Source organism: Nannospalax galili, unplaced genomic scaffold (assembly GCF_000622305.1).
Source record: "Nannospalax galili isolate Female #2095 unplaced genomic scaffold, S.galili_v1.0 scaffold399, whole genome shotgun sequence".
In the NCBI taxonomy this organism is placed as follows: Eukaryota; Metazoa; Chordata; class Mammalia; order Rodentia; family Spalacidae; genus Nannospalax; species Nannospalax galili.
Genome location: NW_008345053.1, coordinates 1,027,775 through 1,048,942, shown reverse-complemented (window position 1 = coordinate 1,048,942; position 21,168 = coordinate 1,027,775).

Here is a 21,168-nt window from a genome sequence, read left to right as displayed (position 1 = left end):
TTTTCTCTATATTTTGGAAAATATCTCTATTCCCACATCATTTTAACATCTTTTACATTCTCATTTTCTTTTTTAATAGTTATGAGACATAATAACATTAACAAGTAAAATTTCCATTGGTTGTGAGAATTCTTTTCCTGGGCATGCTAAGCAATGCTTATCTCCTTTTAAGGTTCTAGTATCAAACCAATGTTTGATTAAAGTTTTCTTGGGGAACCATTGAATTTACTGAGCTTACTTACAGGATGACTAAGGGATTGCTGCGGTCTATGAGTGACCTGGGGGTATGTACACTGGAAAGCCTTTACCCATGATGGGTCATGCCTTGTGTGATTAGGGCCAAATTACATACAGTTGGCTGGGAAGAGTGGCTGGATACTCCTGTGAGGGTCCGATGACCCTGTTGGCCCTCCTTTAATGAAGAATCACAACCATCAACAAGCCTAGTTGTGACATGTTTAACAGTCAGGCACAGCTGAATTTGAGATGATGGTAGTTATTTCATGCAGACGGGACTGCTGTATAGCATCATCTTGTTAAAAGAACATGGAATATAAAAGGATTCGGTGCTAGGAGCCACATATGAGGGAGAACATACTTCTTTTGTTTTTCTGAGTCTGTGTTGCTTCACAGTATAACAGTTTCTAGAGCCATCCATTTACCTGCAAATTTCATAATTTCATCTTTTTTTATTGCTGAGTAGAACTCCATTGTGTAAATACACCACATTTTCATTATCCACTCATCAGTTGAGGGACACTTAGGTTGCTTCTGTCTCTTAGCTATTGTGAAAAGAGCAGCAACAAACATGGTTGTACAACTGTCTCTGCAGTAGGATGAATTCTTTGGGTATATGCCAAGGAGTGGTATAACTGGGTCAAATGGCAGGTTCATTTGTAGTTTTTTAAGAGTTCTCCACTCTGTTTTCCATAGGGCTTGCACGAGCTTGCAATCCCACCAGCAGTGGATGAGTGTTCCTCTCTCTCCACATCCTCTCCAGCATTTGGTATCCTTTGTTCTCTTTAGCCTGTCTGATTGGGGTAAGCTGAAACCTTAGGGTGGTTTTAATTTGTATTTCCCTAATTACTAACGATGCTGAACACTTTTTAAGATTTGTTTTAGCCATCTTTATTTCTTCCTTTGAGAACTCTCTGTTTAGATCTTTAGTCCATCTTTAGCCCAAATGACCATTGGGTCATTTGGTTCCTTGATTCTTTGTTTTTTGAGTTCTTTATATATTCTGGATGTTAAACCTCTGTCAGATGTGTCGTTGGTGAAGATTTTTTCCTACTCTGTGGGTTTTGTAACTGACTTTTGTTAAAAGTAAAGGATAAGGATCTAGTTTCATTCTTCTACAGAGAAGAGATCCAGTTTTACCAGCACCATTTGTTGAAGATGCTGTTCATTCTCCATTGTGTGTTCTTGACACCTTTGTCAAATATCAGGTGGCTGAAATTTTGTGTTCTCAGTTTGGATCTTCAATGATGTTCCATTGATCTATGTGTCTATTTTTGCACCAGTACCATGCTGTTTTTATGACTATAGCTATGTAGGGTAATTTGAGATCTGGTATAGTAATCCCCCCAGCATTGCTCTTTGTGTTCAGGCTCCATTGTGTGTTCTTGACACCTTTGTCAAATATCAGGTGGCTGAAATTTTGTGTTCTCAGTTTGGATCTTCAATGATGTTCCATTGATCTATGTGTCTATTTTTGCACCAGTACCATGCTGTTTTTATGACTATAGCTATGTAGGGTAATTTGAGATCTGGTATAGTAATCCCCCCAGCATTGCTCTTTGTGTTCAGGGTTGCTCTGGCTATCCAGGGTCTTTTGTGCTTCCATACGAATTTATGGATGGTTTTTTCTAATTATGTGACATATGTAATGGGGATTTTGGACTACCATGAGTTTTGAGGCAAGCCTAGACTTTATGTCGCGTATCTACCCAGTCATAGCAAGCCTCTTTCTCATAAAATAAATAAAACATTGGGTAAATTGGATTGATAAGTTTGCTGATGAAAAACGAGGACTGTGGCTCCAGTTTTCAAATTTATTTATTTATTTTTATTTTATATGTATAAGTGTTTTGCCTATGTGTATGTAAGTATACCTGTGTCATGCAAAGCCTATAGAGAAAGGGCATTGGATTCCCTAGAACTGTAGTTAGGAACAGTTATCAGCCACCATGTGGATGCTGGGAATCAAACCTGGGTTCTCGGGAATAGCATCCAGTGCTCTTAACCACTGAACCATCTTCAGGCCCCTATATCTCCAGTTTTAAAATCCACCTGTGGGCATATTCAGTAAAATCTCACCTACAGGAAGTGAGTGTCCTTCCCTACCCCTGACATTAGCATTGACCCTTTGTCTAGGCTGGGCCATGATGTAACAGAAAATAAGAGAGAGTTGTTCGCGTGTGTAAACTGTAGTTCAGGGTTCCATATTGCCAAGTCCAAGCTAGGTTGAGATCCTAGACTACTTGCAATACGTGAGGATAAAGGGAATTTTGCCATTTCGAACCACTGAGTTTGAGGTTTGCTTTTTCTTATATCACAGTACTTGACTAACACAAGATTCACACAGGATAATTAAAAGAAACCCACACATACACACAGGATGGTCAAATTTCATAATACTGAGGAGAAAGAAGAAAATTCTTAAAAACTACCCAAAAAATTGTTTACAAAGGCACAGCGAACATGTGATAGTAGCTTCGCAGAAGAGAAAGGGAAAGAAGGGGCTGGAGAGATGGCTGTGCAGGGGAAGTGCGTACCTTGGAACCTGGAGCTCTTGTGTTCAGTCCACAACACACATACGGATGCTGAGAACAGTGTGTACCTGGGATCCAAGCACTGGTGAGGGAAAGACAGTAGGATCCTGGCCCTGCCAACCAGCCCTGGCCTTGCTGACCAGCCCTGGCCCTGCTGAGCAGCCCTGGGCTTGCTGAGTAGCCCTGGACTTGCTGACCAGCCCTGGCCCTGCTGACCAGCCCTGGACTTGCTGAGTAACCCTGGACTTGCTGACCAGCCCTGGCCCTGCTGACCAGCCCTGGACTTGCTGACCAGCCCTGAGCTTGCTGACCAGCCCTGGCCTTGATGACCAGTCCTTGGATTCCTGACAATCCCTGGCCTTGCTGAGTAGCCATGGACTTGCTGAACAGCCCTGGCCCTGCCAACCAGTCTTGGACTTGCTGACCAGCCCTGGCCCTGCTGACCAGCCCTGGACTTGCTGACCAGCCCTGGCCCTGCCGATCAGCCCTGGACTTGCTGACCAGCCATGAGCTTGCTGACCAGCCCTGGCCCTGCTGACCAGCCCTGGACTTGCTGAGTAACCCTAAACTTGCTGACCAGCCCTGGCCCTGCTGAGCAGCCCTGGATTTGCTGAGTAACCCTGGACTTGCTGACCAGCTCTGGCCCTGCTGACCAGCCCTGGACTTGCTGACCAGCCCTGAGCTTGCTGACCAGCCCTGGCCTTGCTGACCAGCCCTTGGATTCCTGACAATCCCTGGCCTTGCTGAGCAGCTCTGACCCTGCTTACTAGCCAGTCCAGCCTGAAACTTTGAGCTCTATTTTCAATGAAAGACCTTGTCAAAAAGTAAAGGTGGAGAGTGATTGAAGAAGACACCAGATGTTGACCTCTAACCTCACACATACATGCACATATGTGTACCACCTCACACATGCACATACAAGTACACACATATCATGCATACACACAAAGAAAGCAGATGTTAGCCTAGAAGTCTCTGCATGTCACACATGCTTCAATGAGGACAGTAGAGGAAAAGACATCAAAATATCCATAGACACTCAAGTTAAAACTGCTAATTAAGGGGCTCAAGGGATGGATCAGAGGTTTAAGAACAGCGGCTTCTCTGGCAGGAGCCTGGGTTCAGTTCCCAGCACCCCACTCCAGGACATCTGACAAACTGTTCTGGCCTCTACAGGCTTTCACTCACATGTAGACATAGCACTCATACACATAAACAAATTAAAATTAAAGTTCCAATTTTAAAACTGCTATTTAAAAAGATGGCATCAATGAATCAATAATTGTATACTGAATCAAGAATTGTATATTACACACATTATTTGAGTAAAACAGCTAAATTTGATAACTGTGATATTGCACGAATTAATATTCGCAAAGTGCAAGAAGAATATACGTAGCTCACTAAGTGTCTATGAATCAAATACCCTTTTATTTTGGGGGTACCGAGACTCAACCTAGGGCCTTGTGTGTGCTAGACAGGGTCTGTGCCCCTGAGCTATAGCCACAGGTTTCTTTTTACGTTTATGTGGTGATCAGGTTTCACCAAGTTGCACAGGGTCATCCTGAATTCATTCCACAGCCAAAGTTGCTTATAGTTTGTGATCCTCAGGCCTCGGCCCCTTGGGCTGCTGAGATTACAGGCTCAATTGTGTTCAATGCTTCTAAAAATAAATAATGCTGTCATTTCACTCATTCCAATGTGAGTGACTGGAAATTGGTCAAATGAGCATATATCGTTTTAATTATAAAATTAAACAGAAAATGCAATTAAAAAGCGAATTATTCTCACTTTATAGGATTTTGTTCTTAAAAATAGAGATCCCATATTGGTTTTTTAATTATTTTATGTATATGAGTGTATTGCCTGTATGAGTGCCAGGACACCCATGTCGTGAAATGCCCTCGGAGGTCAGAGAGGGTGTCAGATTCCCCTGGAAATGGAGTTAGGGACCGGTTGTTTGCCACCATATGGGTACTTACGATTGAACCCGGGTCCTCTCCAAGAACAGCCAGTGCTCTTAAGCACTAAGCCATCTCTCTAGCCCTCAAGAGTCCATATTGTTTTCAAAACAACACAGACACCTTAAAATTCACTACATTTAAGGTTGCTAAGGAATGTTCAGCTGGCATTAAAGAGGCTACAGGAATTACTCTCACCATCATTAGAACACAAACCAAAACTGAAATGACAGCACCTTCAATATTTTAAATTTATGAAAAAGCTCATGGGTTAGTATGGCTTTCCAAATGCAATTCAAGGCCCAAGCAAATAAAAATTTTTATCTTAAAAGTCATGTGACCTGTTTAAAGCGGTGTTTAAACATGGCTGCAGAGGCATACCATCCACAGGTGCATTTGAAGCATACATGCACACAGGAACACAGACTAGGACAAAGACAGCAGAGGAAGGTGGAGAACACACCCCCTGTGTGATTATCAAGCTCAGCTTAATGACCTATTACTTTCTTCAGGAAATTGGTGCAGAAGCACACAGATATAGAGATCACATGATCCATTCCTCCAGTGCTCAGTTTATTTGTGCATGCTCATGGTTGTGCAAGTGCATGTAGCACACGTGTGTGCATGCATGTGCAGGTCAGGGGACAACCTCAGATTCCTCTTGGACCTAGTACTTTTTGTGTGATATGGTCTCTTGCTGGCCTACAACTTCACCAAGTAGGCAAGGCTAGGTAGTCATAGAATCCTAGAGATCTGCCTGTCTCTGCTGCCCATCTTCCCATTACAGGAATTACAAGCAACACCACTGTGCCCAGCTTTTTACATGGGTTTTGGAACTCAAACTCAGGTCCACACACTTGTGAATCAAACACTTTACCCACTGCGTCATCTTCCCAGAACCCCAAATATTTATTAATCAATACATTGCTTACAGCTTTTTTTCCTCACTATGACATAATACCTGACCAGAGCAACTTAAAGAAGCAAGGGTTTATTGTGGCTCACAGTTTAAGGGATACAGTCTATCTAGGTGGGGAGAGCTTGGCTGGGGAGCTAGAAGCAGCTGCTCACATTGTGTCCACATACGGGGAGAAGAGAGATGAATGCTGGTGCTCAGCTTGTTTTCTCCTTCTTTTTTCAGTTTGAGATTCCAGCTCATGAGATTGTCCTTCTATCATTCAGGGTGGGTGTTCCTTCCCCAGTTATGGCTGCCTGGAAACACCTTCATAGATATGCTTAGAGGTCTGTGTTCCAGGTGATTCTAAAATCCAGTCACCTTGACAACAATGATTAACTATCACACACACTTACTGAGCATTTGTTACTTTTTGAGATACTGTGGGTGTGGAAGTTAAATGAGAGCCCAAGACCCTGTCCTTACAGAGCTGACAGACTGGGCACTGGTATCTAAATGAAGGAGAGTGTACATGCATATGTACCTGAACAAATGCATGCATTTGCATATGGTCTATATTTCTGTGTAGAAAAAATATGTAATTCTATGAGAACATTAAAATATGAAGAAGCAAAGAAATGATCATGAAGAATTGTAAAATGGGGCCGGGGAACAGACCAAGAAAGTAGGAAATTAAAATTATACCTTGCTATGCACCTGTCATGGCGTAGACAGGTGAATGGGGTGCTGGGAAGAACATTCATTCTGTCAATGCAGCTATGGGGCATCTCAGAACCCAGTGTAGCAGGCTCTGCTCGGGACCATAAAGAGGCGGGGATGCTCGGGTTGCTGCCTGGAGGATGGTAGGAGGCTGTACAAATTGGGATCTCCAGTGAGCTAGTCATTGCCTGCCCCTCCTGCTTGACTTCACAATAGTGCATGCTTTAGTCTTGATATGCTTGAAGGCTATGGATTAAATGGCCCTTTGCCCTTTCTTTTCAAAGGCCACATGCTTCTGGGAGGTTTTATCCAGCATTATTCTTATTAACTAATCATTTGACATGCCTTTCTTTGCAGCCTTTTCAAATTATGCACCTTTTCCTAAAATTGCACACCTTAAAAATAGAACAATGTCTCCAAGAGTGTCTAAGGTAAAACTAAAATAATTAAGTTCAAGATGCCAAATTTTCTATTGTAAAGATAAATGTACTATGATTATTTGTGTAATTGTCTTTATTTTATCAAAGAGTTTATTGCTAGGGTGTCTATAACATATACGAAGTTATTAATCTGAATTTTTAGCTTTTGCTTTACTTTTGAAATGTGCATGTGTGCACATGTGTATACATGTATATATACAGATGTGTATGTGAAGGCCAGAGGTTGATGTCCGATATCTTTCTCTATTTCTTTTTTGTTGTTGTTGATGTTATTTTTGTCTTTTTGAACCAGTATCTCCCTGTAGCCCCAGCTGGCCTGGAACTCACTAGGCAGACCAGGCTGACCTCGAACTCACAGAGATCTGACTGCCTCTGCCTCCCAAGTGCTGGGATTAAAGGCATGTGCCACCATGCCTGGCTCCTTTCTCTATTTGTTTTACTCTTAATTTTTTTGAGAGAGTGTCTCACTAAACTTGGATCTCACCAATCTAGCTAGACCACAGAGGCCAGGGATTCTTCTGCCTCTACTCCTGAATGTTCAGGTTACAGATATGTGAAGCTGTGCCCAGCACTTTACACGGGTGCTGGGATATGAACCCACATCTTCATGCTCATGCAGCCAGAACTTTATCAACTGAGCCATCACCTGGACCTGAAATTTTATCTTCTACAAAAGGCTCTTGTCTCTGGCCAAACTTCCCTAGAAACAGACAGAGAGATGGAGACTGGGGGAGTCGGGGAAGGGGGTTACCATGGAGCGCTCTTGGGAATCACACCTGGGAGAGAGTGAAAAAGCAAGATCGTGTAGAGCCAGAAGGTGTTATCGGGTTCAGAACTGATCTAATTTGAGGATAGAAAAGGTCTTCATGCTCCTGTATCAGCAATCAATTGATACTCAGATGTCCAGAGGAGCAAAAGGCATTATCCAGAGAGACTCTGACAGGAGCCTGTGAGCTAGGTGAACACCTTGATGTTGGGGAGAACAAAGCCATGGCTCCTTACTGACCCACTGGTGCATGGTTTTAAGGAGGTGTGATAAAGCGCATCTCAGCCTTTTGTGACATGGCATTGTAGAGTGGTTGCTCCAAATCTGACTGTGACAAATGGTTCTGCCTAAGTGCTCACAATTTGTCAAGGCTCAGTATCGTTCTTGTTTCTTCTATAGAAGCTGTCTTTCTGCACATCATAGGTGGTGGTGGAGTTTATCACGTCCTGATTGTATGAAAGGGTACTGCACATTAATTCTTTAATGACAGTAGGCTAGATCTAAACGCTAGGAAACTTAGGCTCTTTGCTGCATCGAAATCAATGTATCAAGCAATATCAGGCTGGTGTCTATCTATCATGCTCATGATAATTCTGCATATTTCTACAAATTCTCCTGAAAGTGAGCTGAGCTCAGGACCTGGTATTTCTTATGACAAGACTGGGAACGGAGTGGCTGTGGAGGAAGCACCCTGAACTTTTGGCAATGGCAAGTGAACATTCAAGCCAGCTGGAAGGGTGTGCTAACTTTGATCTACATAACCTGGGGCATATTGCTGATCCCCTAGGGAGTGGAATGCCAATACCCTTTAGCCTCACTTTGAGTGCTTGGGACAGACTTTGTCCTTATGTCTACTCAGGGAAGTGAGAGAAGCAGAATTCTTTCAGGAGATTTTAAATGAGCAATGCTGTTTATCTTCCGTGAGTGATTTTGGAATTTGAATAGGTGGGAGTGAAGTTTTCATGTCTTGCTATATGAGTTTCTGATTTCTGTGACAAAGAACCTAATAGAAGCAATATAAAGAATGAAGGATTCACTTTATTCCAGGCTTTGAAAATGAACTCCATCATGGCGGTGAAGGAATGGGGCAACAGCTGGCATCCGCTGGCTGCCTCTCCATGGATCAAGAAGAACAGAGAGATGAATACTGGTGCCCATCTCCTCTGGAGTCAGATGCCCATCATCTATCATCTCCTCTAGGAACAGAAGCCCATCAGCCATCATCTCCTCTGGGGCCAGACACCCATCATCTATCATCTCCTCTGGGGACAGACACCCACCTCCTCTGGGAACAGATGCCCATCATTTGTCATCTCCTCTAGGGACAGACACCCATCTCCTCTGGGGACAAAAGCCCATCATCCATCATCTCCTCTGGGGACAGAGGAGTGAATGTGGGTAATGTTAGGAACAGTCAGAAGATGATTTGATCTCTGTTGCTTTGAGATTCCATGCAGGAAAAAGGAAGTTTGAGATTAACTGTATTTCTTTCCTTGTGGTAACAAATAGGCAGCATGGTGTAGCGTGTGGCTAGAAGTCAAGTGCACAGCAGCCTGTGGAAGGAAAGGAATGTGTCAGAGCAGCTACAGGCATCAATAGTAGACCTGGCAGTCTGGAGACCGAGGTTGCAGACCAGCTTGAGGCTGCTTTGCAATCTGACCATGGGCAATTGACCCACTGCCCTTGGGCATCCATCGCCCTGCAGCTTGAACCTAAGAGGAAGATCTGGGGGAAGAGGATCAACTTGAACTTTAGGCTTCTGAAATTCCATTACATGATGAGAAATGAACATAGTCTGAACATCCTAAAAACTCTTCTATATCTTCCTTGGAACACATTGTTTTCCTTCCTGATTGTTATTTGGTTTCTTTTATGCCACAGGGAGTAATCTGCTTTCATCCTTTTATTTAACCAACACTCATTTTCAGTAGGTTTAAAACTTAATTTCCAGAGATTTCAATGCCAAATTTATAATGGAGGAAATCTTTTGATGGGGAAAGCTTCCTGTTAAATTACACTTCCCAAAATAAAATTTTTTAAGTATAATAATTTTGTGTTTCAGAAGGAAAATTCCCAACATTAGACAGTGAATGAAGGTGGGGGGGGCATTGTGAGTAGTTTTGGAATTAATGGAGTTATTTTAAGAGTTTGGCATGCATTCAAATTAAATTAAAATCTATGTGAGTTAAGAGAAAGGATGGTTACAAATAAAATAAAAACCATACTTATCTGGAAAATGGACCTCAAGAAAACGTTTAGTACATTTCTCTTTGTCATCAGTCACCTGTAATTTATAGGGAAATTGGAAATATTTTGTTTTGATGAGACCAACATTACCATTTGGGTTTTCACCATAAATTGCTCGTGCCTTAATATTACATTTCTCCCACCCATTGGCTTTAGACAACATAAATTCGCGTAATATCTAGTTTTGCTCACCTGTAGCATCAATGTATGACAAAAAAATACATTGGACTTCCACATGTCTAGGAATGATTGTATTTGGCTAACCTGTATTCAAGAAATATATATATATGTGTGTGTGTGTGTGTGTGTGTATGTTATTGATTTCTTGAGACAGGTTCTCCCTGTAGAACTCTCTGTGTAGACCAGGCTGGCCTCTACCTCGGAGCTCTGACTCAATGCTGAGATTAAAGGTATGGGCCACAATGCCCAGCTTTCCTTACATTTATTTCATAAGCTCCTCGGATTCTATTGTCCTTTTCATTTTCAATATTCCTGGTTAACTTGTTACGAATAGAATTCCTGACTGCATATACAATGTGATCAGCTGATTTGGGGGTCCTGCAACCTGCACCTCCCCACCGTGATGGGAATGTACTCTTGAATTAAGACCGAAATAAACCCTTTCTCCCTTACATTGTTTTTTTTTTTTTTGTCAGAATATTTTATTATTGTCATAGAGGAGAAGCTATGTCTCTCTGGGTCAGTGCTGCTGCTCAAATCATCTCCACTCTGTGTAGGACCTTCCGTTTTCACTGCTTATAAAGAAAGTTGACATGAATGAAATCCTCACAACAGAGTAGTCTGACAGAGCTGCACACAATGATAAAACCAGGTGACATACCTGATAATGTGGAAATTGCAAGAGACTAAGCTTCCTCACATAGATTCCTCAGCGTAGCCAAATGGCCCAAATTGAAGGCTTGGCCTTTGCTCAGGCCTTATGAACTACTCACTTCTCTGGCTGACAGAGACAGGGTCCAGGGGCACTTAACTCCTGCTGTGCCATAGCCTGTACTGGTGGCCTGGCCTTACCAGCTATCACTACAGAGACTGCTTACGGAGTCAACCTCAAGTACCCCAAGGACACTGACGCCTGACACCTGACACTGTGCAAATTCCTACAGCTGCGGTCAGCAGAGTCCCTGTATAATTCTGAATTGCTGTGCTTAGGTGGCTGATGCTGTTCCATGGACAGCACTGCCCTTTGCTGTGTTCTCTGAATAAGGAACATATTCCTTGCCTGTTGCAGGTCTGGTTTAGTTTTTATTTCTTAACTTTAAACTCCTTCCTTTCTGTTCCCCTAAATCTAACAATACTTACAATGGAGATCAGGAGCTTTTACTGGTTCCTACCTCAAGGTGAACAGCTACAAGCTGTTGATGAATGAAGGAGGGAAAGTCGGTGTTCTCAGGGGCTAAGTCCTTGAGAGGTCATGGAAATCCAAGTGGAAGCCCTAAAAACAGACACACAGGAGCACCAAGTGGACTCGGTGCATTGGACATATGTGTGTGGGGGTGGGTGATGTGCGTGTATTTGTATATGTAACAATAATAAAGAAAAAGACAAGAAAATAAGAGGAAGTGGGGGCTGGGAGGAATTGGAGGGGGCTGGAGGGCTGGGAGGGATGTAAATAATGTAAAGACAGCACTCATATATGACATTCATAAAAACATAAAAATTGAATAAAATTCTGCTGGGAAAGAATATTGCCAGTTTACTGTTATCTGAAAAACTCTTTATTTCCCCCTTACGTTGTTAGGCATGTTTTCACTGGGTGTAGACGTCTGGGTAGATTTTCTTTTTCCTTTCAACACTTGGTAGTTATTGTTTCTCTTTATTCTGACTCCCATGGCTTCTTCTAAGAAGTGGCTTTTAATTTTTCCTTTATGTCTTTTTCTCTTGCTACTTTCAAGATTTACCCACTGGGTTTTTAGTCGCCCAGTGGGAATCTGAGACCCCACGCAGATGCAGGTGCTGATTAAGAAAAAGAGGAGAGAACGGACACAGGGCACGGCAGGCTCCCCCAAGCACCCCATCAGCCAGTTGGACATGAGTATCCAAAGGCTCCAAGGAAGGCCAGGAGCTAGTGGTGCTAGACGGGGCCAGCAGGCAGAGAGACGAAGGTGAGGTGGCATGAAGCCGACGGACTTTCCTCAGACAGCCACATAACTGTGCTGCTGCTGCTGTTAGTGCGTATCACCCACTGTCGCCTTCCGGGAACTGTCACCTCTCCCCTCCCAGTGTCCCTGAAGTTCATGATAGACAATGCAGGTTTTCAACACACATGTTTTATAGATGCTGCTCTGGTTCAACTGTGGAGAATGGCTTGGAAGGTAAAACAGGAGCACTGTACGTGTTCATCCTCTGTTCACCTACATTAGACTCCTAACAGTGTAGGGTTACCACATGGTGTGCAATATAAAGATGGTGCTGGTACATGTCAAAGGACCATGCAAAAGTGAATGGAAACAGGTTAAAACATACAGCAGATGAGTCAAGGATGATTCAGGAGTGCATAGGCAGGTGGTAGACTCTGGAGTGGTGAAATCAGAGCTGATGAGGAGACAGTATGGGGAAGAGGTGGCAAGAGACTTGATGTGGGTGCAGATGTCAAATCCTGGTGTATTCTCATGGAAATGTGTAAAGAGCACTGACATTCATGTGATAGACTCTCAGAGCACTGTAACTTGATGGAGAAACATTTCAGAATCATCAACTGAAAGCAATTGAGAACAAGTTGCAGGGGTCTGGGGAGAGTGCTTAGTAGTTAAGAGCCCTGGCTGCTCTTGCAGAGGACCAGGGTTTGGTTCCCAATACCGACAAGGCGGCTAGCAACCAACCAACTGAAAGCAATTGAGAACAAGTTGCAGGGGTCTGGGGAGAGTGCTTAGTGGTTAAGAGCCCTGGCTGCTCTTGCAGAGGACCAGGGTTTGGTTCCCAATAACGACAAGGCGGCTAGCAACCAATCAAAACTCCAGTTCCAAGGGATCTGACCCTCTTCTGGCCTCCATGGGCATTGCACAACATAAGTGAACTTACACACTTTCAGGCAAAGCATTTGTACATGTAAAATAAAAATACATAAATCAAAAAAATTTTAGAAAGGCACAGGGACCAGGGAGAGGGCTCAGTGGTTAAGAGGGCTTACTCCTTAAGCATGAAGAACTGAGTTAGGCTCCCCAACACCTATATAAAGAACCGGTGTGGACAGAAGTGCACCTATAACCTTAACACTGTAGGGAACTGAGAGAGGGGATGCAGGATTTCTGGGATTCACTGGCTAGCTAGTCTACCTGTAAAGCAGTGAACTCCAGGTTCAGTGGGAAACCCAGCCTCAATGGAATAAGGGAGAGTGTTAAGAAACGTACCTTATATCCCCACTGACCTCTGCTTGTGCTAGTATGTGTACCTGCATGCTCATGTCCATGTGAAACACACACACACACACCCCAAGTTACAATGAAATATCTCAGAAGAGGGAGAACAAGGACCGGGGTAATTACAGGAAGAGCTGAAGAGTTCTCACGGGGTTTGAGACGGGGATTGCCTTCCGGACGATGTCTATTCTCATTGGTGAAACTAACGCCTTTGATATTACGCCCTGAATGATCCACGGAACTCTTGCTGTGTTGGGGAACACATTGCAGTATAGAGAAATGTTCCCTTAGGATTGTGGTGGCTTCCATGTTTTATTTTATTCATAAACTATGTAAGGGATTGTTCTAGCCCCTTTCTAAAGTTGCTGTGGTAAAACAACACTGACAAAGAGCAGCTTAGGGGAGGAAAGGGTTTATTTCAGCTTGGAGGTCACAGTCCATCACGGAGGGAAGTCAAGCAGGAACTTGAGGCTTCACTCTGGAGGAGCACAGCTAGCAGGCTCCCTCGTAGGTTCATGCTTAGTTTTCATATACAGCACAGGAACACCTGCCCGGGGAACTGCGATGCCTACACTGTGCTACGCCCTCCTACATCAATTAGCAATCAAGGAAATCACCCACAGACATGCCCACAGGCTAATTTGGTCTAGACAGTCTCTCAATTAAGCCCCTCTTTTGAGGTAATGTAACGCTAGGCTGTGTCAAGGTCACACTTAAAGCTGAGGAGGTAAAAGCATCTTTAGGAACTGTATAACACATTTTTCAGTATTCTGTGTAGCATTTGATCTATGAGGTAGGTAGAGCACTCAGTGGTTAGATCATACACTGCTCTTCCAGAGGACCTGGGTTTGGTTCCTTACACTCACAAGTCAAGCTTACAACCATCTGTAAGTCCAGTTTCAGGAGATCCAGCATCTACTTCTTGTCTCTGTGGGAAATACATGCACATGGTACACATACATATATGCAGGCAAAACACTGAAACATATAAACTAAAAATAAATAACTCTTTTTAAAGAATCAAAGGGCCAGGTGTGGCGGTGCATACCTTTAACTCCAGCACTCAGGAGGCAGAGGCAGGCGGATCTATGAAGGTCAGCCTGGTCTGCATAGGGAGTTCCAGGCCAACTGGGGCTACAGGGAGAATCTGTCTCAACAAAGACGAAAAGAACAAAAATCAATGTAATAAACAGACAGATAACCTGTCAGGATATCTATCAGCTGATCGCAATGACGTGGATCCCACTTAGGACACAAATTGTGTTTCCCATCTGTGATTTTACTGTAAATTGCTGCCATTTTAGCAGTGGAAAAGACAGAGTGAAAAACACGCAAATGATTAGCAAAAGAAAAAGAAACATTACAAATGAGGATCAAGTGAAAATTAAAAGCCAGTTCTTAGAAGAAGCCATGGGGGTCAGAATAAAGAGGAACACAGACTACCAAGTATTAAAAAAAAAATCTACCCAGAAGTCTACACCCAGTTAAAATATGCTGCAAAAAGGGGAGAAATAAAGAGATTTTCAGATAAAAGTAAACTGGCAATATTCTTTCCCAGCAGAATTTCTATTTTTATTTTTACTATTTGTATCATACATGAATGCCATCTTTACATTATTTCCCTCTCTCCCAGTCCCCTCCAATTCTACCCAGCCCTGTCCAATTCCTCCCAGCCCCCTCTATTCCCTCCCAGCCCCCTCCAATCCCTCCCAGCCCCCTCCAATCCCTTCCCAGCCCCCTCCAATCCCTTCCCAGCCCCCTCCAATCCCTCCCAGCCCCTACTTCTTTTTATTTTCTTGTCTTTTTCTTCGGTTATTATTGTTACATATACACAGATATACAAATACACGGACATGCACTCCCCCCCAACACACACATAAAATGCACTGAGTCCACTTGGTGCTCAGGTATACCTGTTTTTAGGGCTTCCCACTTGGATTTCGATAACCTCTCAAGAAACTAGTTCCTGGAGAAAACTGATTCTCCTGCCCTCCTCATCCATGAATAGCTTGTAGCTATTCATCTCGAGGTGGGACCCTGTAAGTTGTTGGTACATCATCTGCTTTTGCCTTTACTTGCAGATCTTGTCAGACTGCTGCACTACGGAGATTTCATTCCTGTCAATTGTCTTCATAAGCCGTGACACAGGGAGGTCCTACACCGAATGTAGAACAGACCTGAAGAGTCTTAGTTTCTCTTCTATGACTATAATAAAATATTCTGACAAAAACAAACAAAAAAACAAAGGGCTTATTTGAGGTCATCATTCAAGGGTACAGTTCCATCATGGTGGGGAAGTGGAGGTTGCAGGAATATGCAAAACGAAAATAACAGAAGGAGAGCTTAAGAAATAAATATAAGGAGAGCCGGGCCCACACCTTTAATCCCATCATTGAGGTAAAGACAGGCCGATCTCTCTGAGACAGGGACCAGCCTGGTCTACATAGAGAGTTCCAGGCCAGCGGGGGCTATAGGGAGACCCTGTCTCAAAAAGACAAAAAGAATAAAAATCAGCGTCATAAACAGACAGATGACCTGTCAGGATAGCTCTCAGGTGATCCCAATGACATGGATCTCATGTAGGACACAAACTGAGCTTGCCATTCCCCATTTGTGGTTTTACTGTAAATTGCTGTCATTTTAGCAGTGGAAAAGACAGAGTGAAAATATGCAAATGATCACTCCTTTGGTAGCTCTGAGCGTCCGCCTTCCATGTTCCGATAGCCTCTGCAGGCCATGTCCACTCACATACTTGGGAGATACAAATAAACTTTGAATAATTAAAAGCGGGGATGTTGTATTCAGAGAGCCTAGAGCCAAGGTCGTCTCCAATGTCGTCATCAGCAGGGATTTTTACCCCTTTGGCATCTGCTTCAGGAGAGTTTTATTTCTATCTTGTATGTTGTAAATAATGTGCACGTTTTCAAGATAATTATCATCAAAATTCACTGAATTAAAGATTCAGTTGTCTCTGTGCAGAACTATCCTTCAGGAAATGTCAGCATCCTGTGGTATTCTGATTTTTTCTGTATTCATGAGTAGTCATTTTATTATGAAAAGAAACGTTCTTTTCCAGTGTCACCATCGGATGGGTTTTTCTGACTGTGTAGAAAATAAAATAAAAAGCATTAGAGGGGTAGATGGATTCAGCTATTTGGTGGAATAATTACATTTAAGTGACGTTTTCACTGGTAAACTTATTAAAAAGGATGGCACTGAACTCAGCCTTTGTGACCATACAAAATGTCATAATTATCAAGATTTGTATAAAACACAAGTCTTTATTATCTGTTGCTCTGGGTTGGCAGGATTCCTGTCTTTCTGTTCTTAGGGAAGAAGCACCCTGCGGATGCTCTCTCTTTTGCTGTTCCGAATTCTCTGAGGGAGCACAGCAGACAAAACAAGTTTTTTTTGTCCAGGAGGTCTTGCTTGTGCCTCATAGTGCTTTTCTGAAAAGGAAAACTTGTGTGTCTCTGACGGGACAGCCTTCCCTGCTGACTAAGGCTCCCTCCAGCCCACACTGGAGTATGGGTTAGCTGACTGCAAGCACTCCTGCTTAGAATTTGCACTTATCATTTTGGTATTTAATTCCCCTCTGTGGGAAGTGCTCAGTGGTGGGTGTTTCTTCTTCTTTTTTTTTTTAAATTGCTGTTTCCAAATTATTAATGTGCCAATACACAAATCCTGTTAATAGAGCCTCTTTCTGAATTGATTAGTTAATGTGAAGGATCGTGTGCTGATATTTCAGGCAGCTCGCTAGCCAGGGGGACCCGTGCCTCATTTTACATTCCCTTCTCCTTTTTTGAGTGTGTGTTTGTGTGTGTGTGTGTGTGTGTGTGTGTGTGTGTATGCATGTGCTGGAGGCTAGAGATATTGGATATCTCCCTCAATTGTTCTCCCTTCTTTATTTTTATCTTTTTGAGACAGGATCTCCCTGTAGCCCCAGCTGACCTGAAACTCCCTATGTAGACCAGGCTGTCCTTGAATTCACAGAGATCTACCTGCTTCTGCCTCCTGAGTGCTAGGATTAAAGGTGTGTGCCACCATGCCTGGCTTCCATCTTATTTTTAATAGAGGGTCTCTTATTGAACCTGAAGATCACTGATTCAGGTAGAGTGATGGATCGGCCAGTCCCAGGGTCCTAGTGTCCACACCTCTCCAGCACTGGGATTACAAGGCTGTGCCACCATTTTAAGCTTTTTACATGGGTTCTAGGTATTTGAACTCAAGACTCAAGCTCACACAGTAACCCCTTTACCACATGAGCCATTTCCTTGACCCCAATTTCGCATTTCTTAGAGAGAAGAATATCTATTCTGCATAGACCAGGCATGGAATTCTTCAACTGTAAATCTCTATTTGGGCTAGCCTCACCCCAGCCCTTCTCAACATAGCCTTAGATCAGACTCATAAATGAAAGAGAAAATCGAAATGCCCGTAGACTTGGGAAGCTGTTGGCATTGGAATCAGAATTATATATTGTCTATTTTCTGGTTCATAGAATTTTGTAAAATTTATAACTACCGTGGGGATAGACCCATCTTGATATAATTCTACTTTTTATGAGGTTGGTCTGCTGCAGGTACAGGAGATACTTTGCACTGATGTGATTCTACTTTAACATTGAACCTGAGCTGACAGTCTCCAGGGCACCCTGTGTCATTTCCTGTCTTCACCCCAGTGTTGTGTGTTCTTGCTAAGTCTCTGAGATCAGAGATTTTTCCTGCTCTGTATGTGTCTGTTACAGGAGGACACATACATGTCTATTCACCCCAGATAGGGAGCCCACGACACACCAAAGTAACAACTGTACCATTGTCCAACTTAGTGAACCAGGGTGTTTATTGGGGTTACTTACAGGAGTCTGGGTCGGGGGTTATAAACAGAAACTGAGATGATTCAAAGGTGAGGTGATCAGTCAGAGAAGCTGGAACCCGGAACTCCTTACAGGACTAGCAGGCAGATTGCAGGCTGAGGAGTCCCCTCCAGGCAGCTCAATTCACTAGAGCATCTCCTCCAGGCCCTCTGCTGGTCAGTCCCCTCCCCCAACAGTTGTTCACTGATTCCATCATCTAGAGGAGGGATCCTCATGAGTCTTCTAAGTTTCAGTTTTTCCAGGCAAGTGAAGTTTGTTGACATCCTGAATCTTCTGAGCCTCCCCCAATCTGGAGACAATGTTTCAGTAATATCACTAGCCTGGTTTAAAGTCTATGTACTCGTGAGCTTCTCTTCCCATTGGGACCAATCACTTGACATAAACATCCAAAAGGCTGAAAGATTTGTTTTTGGTCACAGTTCCAGAGACATCACTGTACTCTATTACAATGGACTCCATTGACCCTGGGGTCCTGGTGAGGCTGAGCCTCGTGGGAAGACAGGTGTATGGAGGAGGAGGCTGTTCGTCTATGGAGGGTAGGTAGCATTGAAAGGAGAAGGGACCAGGCACCTCACACAGTTTTCAGTGTTACACCTCTAGTGACCCATATCCTCCGGCTGGGCTTCACCTCCTCAAGTTTCCTCAACTTCCCCCCAAACTGCCACTAGCTAATGACCAATTCTTCAACACAAGAACCTATGAGAATGCTTCCTATTCAAGCCACAGCAATACATGCCTGTGACTTGCCCTTTGTCTGCGATGTATAAAAGCCAGCCCATCTGTAACATCCCTGGTGATGTTTACACACTGCTGGGAACTGTTTTTCTAGTTGCTTCTTTGCCTTCCTTTCTCCCCTCCCGAGACCCACTCTGGCCAGGTCCTGCAAGTCAGTGCAATGTAAGTCCGTTTACCTTGCCAGAAAAGTAAGTTCAAGACTGAGCTAAAGCTGAAAAAAAGATACCCGCTGCCCCCCCACTGCATAGGTTCATAGGTTCCTAATGCATTCATGTGTTTATCAGAGGGCTAGCTGTTTGGGCTTCATTCACAACTGCACTGATGCTGAATTGAATTACCATGTTTAGCTAACTTTAAGCTAGTCTATTACTATACTAACTGGAAACTTCACCTGAAATGTCTGGTAGCACTTCCCTTAGGTACGATTTATTTGATAGTAAAGGCACTCAAACTCAGAAAATCTAATTCTCTTTAGCAATATCACACGCTAAGGTGCTGTGTAGTTTTTCCTCTGTGTTGAAACATTCATGCCTGGAGGCAGGATGGAATCTCTTAAGACCCCATCCTTGGGTAAAGGAGCTTGCTTCCAAGGCCAAAGACCTGAGATGGATGGATGGATGGATGTCCTGGTTCTACATGACAGAAGGAGAGAAGCAACTCTTACAAGTTGGCTTCTGACCTCTACAGGTATTCTTTCCATGATGAGCACACACACACACACACACACACACACACACACAGACACACACACACACCCTAATTAATATTTTTAATTAAAAAACTCATGAAACTCACGAGGAACAAGAGTTCTGGAGTAGCCACGTAAGCGGTCGATGTTTCTGAAGAAGACACTCCAGTGATGCACAGCGTGGAAGCTGTACAGGGAGCTCTAGTGAGGCAGATTTTGTGGCTTGTCTGGACTTTTTTCCATGCACTGTTTGATGATGCAGCCTCCTGAGCCATCCACGCTTCCATACGTGACCCCTCATTTCTCCTCCTATAAGTAACTGCAGTATAGTTGGTTCATCAACCCCGGACCTGGATGGATGATTTTTTTGCTCTGTCATTGCTCTTTCTACTTTGGGTGAATAGGTATGTCCTAGTTACTTTCTCTTGCTGTGATAAAACACGGACCAAAGCCAACTTGGGGAGGGAAGAGTTTATTTGACTTACATCTCCCGGGTCATAGTTCATCAGGGAGCCCAAGGTAGGAACTCAGGGCAGGAACCTGGAGGCAGGAGCTGGAGCACAGGCCATGGAGGAACGCTGCTGACTGACTTGCTCCCCTGGCCCCTGCTCAGCCTGCTTTCTTATGCAACTCAGGCCCACCTGCCCAGGGGTGGCACCACCCACTGCGGGCTGCGCCCTCCCACATCACTCAACAATCAAGAAGGTTCTCCACTGACATGGCCACAGGCCAATATACAGAGGAAGTTCCCCAACTGAGGCTCCCTCTACCCAGGTGAGGCAGATTGACAACTGAAGCTGTCCAGCACTGTTTGTCTCCCTGGGGAAGGAAATACACATAAAGTTAAGGCAAAGTGTGACAGATTGACATTGGAGTTCAGGCATTTTGTTTCTTTGCTTGAAATATACATTGCTAATGCTAATAATCTGGAATGTGGGGCTCCATGGGTACTTGGTCTGGGTCACCGAGACTTAGGAGTTGGTCTGTGTCATGCAGTTGGACATGAGTTCAGATTTTCAGTGGTGTTGTCAGGTTAAGAAGTTGGGGACACAAAACAGAAGTTTTTGGTCCAGCGGTGCATACCACACTGATCATCACAATGGGTCTGTGCAGGTTCACATATATATGTGTGTGAGTACCCATGTGCATATGACTGATCATGCATGGAGGTACATGTCTGTATGTAGGCACCCCTGCACACATAAGCACATGTGTGTAGAGGCCATAAGACAACACTGGATGTCTTTTGACAGTTCACAATCTGCCATAGTTTTTGATACAGAGCCAGCCTCTCAGAGTTGGGCTTAATTAAGTAGGCTGGGCTGGCTGACCCATGAGATCCCAAAATCCTCCTGTCTCCACTTCCCAAGTGCTGTTATGACAAGCATGCACACCCAGGCCCAACTTTTTATAAGGGTTCTGAAAATCGAGCTCAGATCCTCATGTTTGTGAGAAAGCACCTTACCCACTGTGCTAGCTAGCCACTCCAATTTCTGTTTTGGACAATGCAACTCAAGGTTGATTAATGAGAATTTGCTGGGTGGACTCTTGTTCACAATTCCTTGGGCTGGAGTTCCCATGATATCTTCCTTGGGTAGATAGAGGGGCCTTTGTCTGATGCAAGTAGAAACTAGGACCACCTTAATTGGGTTAAGACAGGCTAGATGAACTTCTAGATAAAACTTCTACATA